This window comes from Salvia miltiorrhiza, chromosome 4 (assembly GCF_028751815.1).
Source record: "Salvia miltiorrhiza cultivar Shanhuang (shh) chromosome 4, IMPLAD_Smil_shh, whole genome shotgun sequence".
NCBI lineage: Eukaryota > Viridiplantae > Streptophyta > Magnoliopsida > Lamiales > Lamiaceae > Salvia > Salvia miltiorrhiza.
Window position 1 is genome coordinate 19,771,868 of NC_080390.1, and position 8,254 is coordinate 19,780,121.

Below are 8,254 nucleotides of genomic sequence, written 5' to 3' on the forward strand. Positions count from 1 at the left end.
CCCGTATCCGGTATAGGATAATGACATCCCCTTAAGGAGCTCAATAAGGTTTATTACGCTAAACCCTGCAGGTTGATTAAGTTCAGGCGTAATAATAAAGTTTGAGTGGTACTGCTTAAGGAATTATTAAGAGATTAATTAATTTAAGCTGTCAGAGCTCTAATTAATTAATGGATGTCGGATATTTTAAATACGGAGATTTAATAAGTCTAAATACAAGCCCCCGACTCATCACCGGCAATAAAGGGGTAAGTCAGTATCGGTTCTCTAGTGGAATGAACTGATATTTATAAATTAATTATGGTCTGGGCTGACCATAGATAAATTAATTTATTTGAGGCCCATCTTTATTCCTTGTATCTGGTCCCTGGACTGGCCCAATGTCTCCTAGCCCTAGAAGGAGAGAAAAACGCCTCCTACACTAATTCTGTGCACACACGTATTTAATTTTAATTAAATACAGCTGTCAGCTCTCAGGAAAACACATTGATAAAATATTAGGGTTTTGAGAGTTGTGGGGCGCAGAGAAGAAAAACGTGTGGGGCTTATTTCTCTCTTGGGACTTTCATAGATCGTTGTCCATCCAACGGTGAAAGCTGAGCGGGATACAGTCGAGAAGATCAGAGCTGGAGTCAGATTTTCGCAGGAAACCAAGTTCTTGCAGTCTCCGTAAAACGGCCATAACTTCCTCCACAGAACTCCGATTCAGACGAATCAGGCGGCCACGGAAAGCTCTCTCGAAGACGAAGAAGTCGTATATCTGGGCGAAATACGATTTGAGGACGTTTGAGGCTTCAAACGAAGGCTTGAAGCTGACTGGTCTGTTCAGATGCGAATCTGCGAATTCTTCTGAATTCTTCAGGTATTTCTGAGCTCCAACGTGCAGCTGTTAAATTCATAGGAGCATGTTAGGAATTAATCGTTGTATGATAAATTAATAATATTCCAAGAAACGATCATCGGGCAAACGGAACGTTAATTCAGTTTAATATTCCTTCAGAATCCCACTCCACCAGGCATCTGCGTCAAGGAACCAGAGTTTTTGCACTCATTCTTCATAGTGCTAAGGAGACACCTTGTTTCTGGAAGAACAATACTCAAGTGTCTTCCACCACTCATTTGTTTGAAAAACAGAAAAGTTCACTCAGAGGGAATATCAGTATCTCAACTGAAATTCCTCTCCTCACTTCTGAGCCACGATACAAGACTCGAGGTTCAACCAAAAGAAAGTTCGACAGCGTGTCGTCTCCAGTCAAGATCTCACTGGATACTCCTCAAAAATCACACAATGAGGAATATGAAGAAGATACACCAAAATCTTCTGATGAAGCTCTTTTGCCAAGCACGGAAACTCCTCAACAACAGGCTCCTACTATCCCTCCACCAGATGAAGGAAAACAACCGACAGAGGAGACACAAGCAACCAATGACAGAGAAACTGATTCTGAAGAACTTCCTCTCAGAGGTTTCTTTCACTACTGTCTTGAAGGGTTCAACAAGAAGGCAAAGTTTGATGAAGTTACTGACGTCAATGCCGCATCCTCATCCTCAACCTTGGTCAATCAAACTACCCTTCTCAAAGACTTCGTGATACAATTGTCAGAACACTGTGTCACAACCCTTTTTCCCGCTGTCTTAGCTTCCTTAAACCCTGAAGAGTTTTAGGCTCTTGTCAGTTACTTCTTCTTTATCTTCGTCAAAACCCTACCCAAATCTCAATACAAGGAGATTGATGAAGTTCTCACTGAAGGAGAGATGGAAACATTGGAGAACAGCATCTTTGAGAAATTCAAGGTCACAAATGTTTGGGATGGCATCCACGACTGGGCACCCAACTTCAGACTGTACCTCACTTCCAGAGGTCTTCTCAAAGAAGATAATGCTGAGGACATCAGAGTCCACCATGAATCTCCACTGCATCAGACTGCTCCAGCCAAAGCAACAAAAGAACGAACGCCAGCTGAAGAGCACGAACCTGCTGAAACTACCACTGAAGAAAGAGTTCAGATGCTGGACGAGAGGCTGCTCATTCAAGAAGAAGCTTCATATGAGCTGAGAGTCAAAATTGCAATTCTTGAATCAACAGTCACTCATCTTCAACAGCAACTGGAAATCCAGAATAAATTCAACGAGGTCCCTGAGTCTAATGGCAAAGACAAACGAGAAGAGGACAGAAAAGGAAAAGGGAAGCTGACTGAAGAACCAAAAGGAAGTCCTCCAAGGAAGCCAAGCAAACAACTCCGCATCAACTAAGGACTAAAGAAGATCAAGGAATGTCATCTAAACAGAAACTCGTTATTTTGAATATGATGTTCTTAGATTGTCTTAGTTCGTTTTTCTTTGTTATGTTCTTCAGCACTTTAGTTTGAAACTTTGTCCTTTACTGAGTATTAAGTTGATTCATGATTATTCAGTCTTTGTTCCCCTTGCCTAATTTACTCTTAATGATTATGGTTTATCTAATTTAGGGGGAACTCTGTTTAAGCTTTTCCAGTACTTGTCTGTTGTCTTCACTGATTGTTGGGAACTTGTTCGTATTTTCTATTACTTGGACTTGTAATGAAAATAGGGCCTATGAGTGTTAATGATTAACTGACGAGATTGCGTTCTACATTAGACTTTCAATTTCCAAAATCTATTTTTGAGCATATATTTTCGAATCATTGCATGCACTATACGCCGCCTATTTTCAGCAAGAGATTATGACAAATATTCTATATCAGTTCATATCTCATTTTTCAAGACACTTTTCTGACGGGCATTTATTACGGACGTCAAAATTCATTAAAACTGATTTGGCGCGCAGATTTCAAATCGCCCACGTCTTTTCGATTGCCCTAGGAAACTGTTCATCTCCCACGATCACACTTTCTTCATTACTGACATTCCTCCTTTCTCCATCAATTTTGCACTCTCTCTCTCTAACTTTCAAAATCCACAGCACTCTACTGTGAGAACACACCCTGCAATTTTCTTTCAGATTTCTTATTCGAGATGGCCAAGACAGACATGAAGAGGACTGATAACAAAAAGGATACTCCAAGAGAGAAAGATGTTAGATACGAGCAGACGGTGCACATGGAATCTTTTGAAAAAAGAAACCAGAATATGCAAAGGTCTCAGAAATTCTTCACCGGAACGGATGGATGAAGTTTGTCACAAGTGAACCAAAGTACCTACTCGACGACGCTGTCAGAGAATTCTACGAGAATCTCAGATTCAACAACTCCGAAGAACTAATCTCAAAGGTCAGCATCATCGACGGGGCAAAATGCATTGAAGAGACTCTCAACGTCTCCGAAATTGTCAGGGATTTGTTCAATCTACCAAACGGTGGGTCTTCCCTCTCCAAACTGACTGATAAAGACGCAAACCAAACTCTCAAGTCTGCAATGAAGGATGAATCCGAATCTACAGAGAGTCAAGTTACTCTATCCCATCTTCATTTGGAGTTTACCACGCTGGGCAAAATTATCCAGAAGTGCTGGATAGGTGCTACAGGGACGCCCAACAAAGCTTCTCAACCTCAGAAGAATGTCATGGCAGCTCTTATGGAAAAGAAATGCTTCAACTGGGAAGAAGCTTACCTGAAGCTTCTTTACAACGAGGCTCACAACACAAGGCCGGCGATGATGGTTCGACAAGGGAACAGGGTCTCCCAGATCATTATCAAGGGAACAGAAAAGCACGAATTTGTGCAATGGCCAAAGATGATCGCATTCACAGATAGCCTTCGTCTTTTCAAACTGGCAAGAAGGGATCCCAAACCTTCTTTGAAGACAAAGGTGATTGATATCTCTTCTCCTCCATCATCTGATTCTGAAGCCCCTGATTCGCCTCCATCAAATCCTCCTGCTCGCACAAATGTGCCACGCCGTGTACGTACCTTTCTCCCTAAAAAACCCTCAATACCAACTGAGATGCCTTGGAAACTCTCTCCAAAATCCAAAGGCAGAGCAGTTATGGAAGCTGTCCCAGAACCAGCCTCCACCTCCTTTTTCAAAGGCACTCAGGAAGCTGTTGAACTTCAGTCTGAAGCTCAACAAAATGCCACCAATCACCTCCAACGCATAATTGGTGATGTCGATATGTCATTAGGAGTCTACAGGGACCTTCATAGACTCCTCACGTATACTCTACTAAAGACAGCGCCATGCCCAAGAATCAACAGTCTTCTCTGCCCTGAAGCTGAAGACTCGTTCGAGATGGAAGAGGCTTCCCTAATCAGCCTCTTTCAAATTAAAAGTGTTTGGGATGTAATTCATGACTTTGACAGCTTTGCCATGAATTACTTGTACTCCTCCAAACATTTCAGACGTCTCTTGTCACTCAACGACGATGTTGGGACATCAAAGGTGTTTGACGAGCCTCTCATCATAGAGGAAGTTACTGAGGCTCACAGCTCTCCAGTTGATGACACTGCACAACCGGCGGAAGCTGCTGCTTACCCTGCCGCCGATGTACAACCAATGACTGATTCAATCAGTCAACCGGAGTTACCATCTTCTCATCCGACAATTCCTGCTGAAGAAGACCAGGCTAGCATCACTGTAGATGATACTCCTCTTTCAGTAGAAGAAGAGAGATCAGCAGACAATGCTGATCGTCCAAATTCTGAAGAACGAGCTGACGACATCCTCAAGTCTCCTCCGCCTTCGTCAACACTCTTGAGCACTGATGAGACTATTCCACCTGAAGGCCAGGACATCAGTCAAGAGCAAGCAATTCTGCAGTCTTTTGAAGAAAGAACAGATCGCCCTGCTTCAACCAGTCAAGCCGAGGCCTCCACATCCAAAACCAATGAAGAGCGTCAGCAAGAGCAGAATTCTCCTGCCGAATCAGATGTTCTAATAGAACACGTCGAGCTTCCTCGCGCAGAAGGACCTGTTCTGTTTGATTCAGATACGGAAACCGATGTGCGTCTCACCATCTGGAAACACAATCGGCCGCACAGACATCTATTACGGATCTCTGATGGTGAAGAAAGACCAATGGATATACTGCTGAACCAGCTTGCTGATCAACGGCTTGAAATTGACTCACTCAAGCACGAACTCGAACTACAGCAAATCTATGGTAAAAAGTTCGTGAAAAAGCTTAAAGAAGTTGAGAAACAGGCAACCGAAGACATGGTCTATCATGCGGGCTTGATCAATGAGCTCCAACAGCGGATAGAGAAGGAAAAAAAAGCTCTACTCAGATACAAGTATGAAATGCTTGATCCAGAGAAAGGTCTTCCCAAAATTCGGAAGGATCACGCAGAATTGTACACACTCTTCCTCGAATCAGAGATTGAAAGGAAGACACAATACATTGGACTAACTGACAAGATCCGAGAAATGGAACTTGAGTTCCTACAGACGTTCATGCCAAGAACCGAAGTCAAGGAACTAGTTGCAAAGACAGTACAGCCTATCCTGGAACGACTGTCACAGGTGGAAAGGCAACTCCAACGAACCAAGGAATCTCCTGACTCCGCTCTCCTTCAGAAGATGTTCAAAGATCTTTAAGAGTTACAAAGCCGACTTCCTCCTGCTGATGCCAAAAAGGGGGAAGAGGATATAATGGAGCGCATGCGAAGAGAAGCGGAAATGCTCCCCTCGATTTTCAATAGGGTGGAAAACAAGGCTGAGGAAATCACTGCAAGGGTTGCTCCCACTTTCGCCTCAGTAGAAGCCAGCAGAAAGAGAAGCAGAGAAAGCTCCTCAAATGAATCTGAACTGAAGAAGAAGAAAACTGTCGACTTCATTTCAACTCTGGAGGAAGGTCAGAAGCTTGAACATTACCTCAAGAATGGATTGATTGTATCTCATCTGGAAAAGTTTGAGCGACCAGATAAATGGATACTGTCAGAGTTGAATGACTGGTGGGAGAAAATCAAGGAACGCTACACCAAATGGATCGTGTTTGCAAATATCCAAGGTGACAAGGAGCGCAAGAATGAAGCCTGGAAGTACTTCCTGATGCAATTGGAAGAGCGAGATCTTGTTCGTCGAATGCTGGAAGCTCAGATGGAATATGGAAAAGGCATTCCTGACCCTCAGAAGAAAGTAGTGACTCCACCAAGGATCAAGAATGGAGTCGACAGAGAAAGGATCAAGAAAGAAGTCAGAACAGTTTGCAGAATTTGGAGCATTCATCCAGACTCCAGGGAAGGCAGAAAGATATGGGAAACAGTCTTCAAACTCTACAATCAGAAACCTTGAGTCAGTTGAATGTCCTCTGTAATGTTTTTTTTCTGTTCTCAAGTTGTAATTTAGACTGATGTTTTGTCAGTCTTTCCGTAATGAAAAGAACAACTTCTTATTGATCTCAACCTGAAGACAATGACTCTTTGTCCAGACTCTGATTATGGTTTTTCTGTCTTCTTTTTGTTCTGTTTTAGAACTGTTTTCGTTCTTACTCTAAGTACAAGTTTTTAGGTTCTATTGTTAAGGGGGAACTGTTTTCACCCCATGATTAGAACTTGTACTGTGAGTTCAGTCTTTTTGCTGTCTAGAACTGTTGTGTGGTTTTGGCATCATCAAAAAGGGGAAAATTGTTGGGAACCTTGTGGAATATCCTAACCCTTGTTTTGATGATACCAAAATTCATAGGACTTATATGTAATAGACTAGAATCGTTTAGAACTCAAGTGTTAGAGTTCGTTTCTAGTTTAGTTGCGGTGTCGAAGACTGAAGACTGAAGACTGAAGAACGAAGACTGAAGACTGCAGATACCAACTGAAGTATCAGTTGAAGAATCAGTTGAAGACTGATTATTTAATGCGCGCAAAGGACTGATACTAAAGTCAAGTATCAGTTGAACATTCCTCCTATGACTGATCTTCCAACGTTCAGAGGAAGCCACGTACGCACAAGTACAGCCGCATTAAATGCAGAGATCTCAGAATATCTTATCTCTGCAGAGGTCATTCCTATCTGGTGGTTACTTTTCAGAGATGTCACATCTCCTGTCCATCAAAGAGAGCCGTTTCCACACAGACAAGGAACCTCGAAGATTGAAGCCTCAGCCCAAATTCGAATTGCTCTCCAACGGAAGAAATCTTGAGGACGATTTACACCAACGGATCTATTCAAGAGTTCTCCTACAAATAGCGCTCGAGGATCGCTTCAACCTTCACCGATTCAACGATATAAGCTGAAGCTCTGCCAAAATTGCTACTCAGCCTAAAGCTTAACCGCCCCAAAGCTTGAATCGAAGAAGAGAATTCCAAAGCCAAAATTAGTCACTGCTGATTACATACATTCTCTTAGACCCTAGGCATATATCTGTTTACCCAGAAGCCAAAGGTCAAACTTGCTTCAAAGAACTTGTTCTTTGTAAGTATAGTTGGCACTCGTTCAAACCTCCTCCCCATAAGAGTGTTTGAGTGGTTCGGAGTTCAGGAAGGTACTCTGAACTCTGAGTGAAAAGTCTGAGCACGAGGTGTGCTTAGCAGGGAAATCCTATGCGAGGTGTGTGGGTGCTGAAGAAGGGTTTTCTTCAGTTTACGGTTGTGTGCACCAGGCAAGCACACATGTACGGTTTGCAGTGCATCAGTGAAGCACTTGCGGAGTGGATTGTTGGTCTGATCAACAAACCGTGGATGTAGGAAAGGGTTTTTCCGAACCACGTAAAAGTCTCTGTGTTATTTACAGCTTTCAGTTTTACATTCTTACTTGTGCTATTTCAATTGATAAAACTGAACACTGAATAACAGCAAAGAGAAACCTTAATCCAACAACCTACTCCACCGAGGCTATTACGAAACTAAGTTTAATTTCCGCTGCGTATGATATCAATCTGACTGAACTATCCTCTGATAGTAAGGAAGAGTGATATCATCTCTATCTTTGCAAACACGACTGAAGCCCTTACTTGGATCAGTTAAGTTCCAGTAACTTAACTGATAACTCATTACTGAAGAGCTTTCAGTATCAGTCGTCAACCCTGTTGGTCAAAACTGATTTCAGTAAAACAGGAGTCCTTGTTTGCGTGCAAAGTTTCGTTTTGATCTCTGACTGAGATCCCTCTGATTGAGGTCAGTAGATTAAGAGAAAAATAGCCTATAGGTGTATTCCCCCCCCATACACCTATTCGAGACCCTCAGGACCTAACAAATACCAAACGCCATCATAAAAATAATCCTAAACAGAAAAATTAAGGAACTCATGCATATAATGTGGAATATTAAGCTTATCAACAAGCTTATAACCCAACCAATCATCCCGCCAGAAATAAGTACAATCGCCACGATCAATACAAACATAAG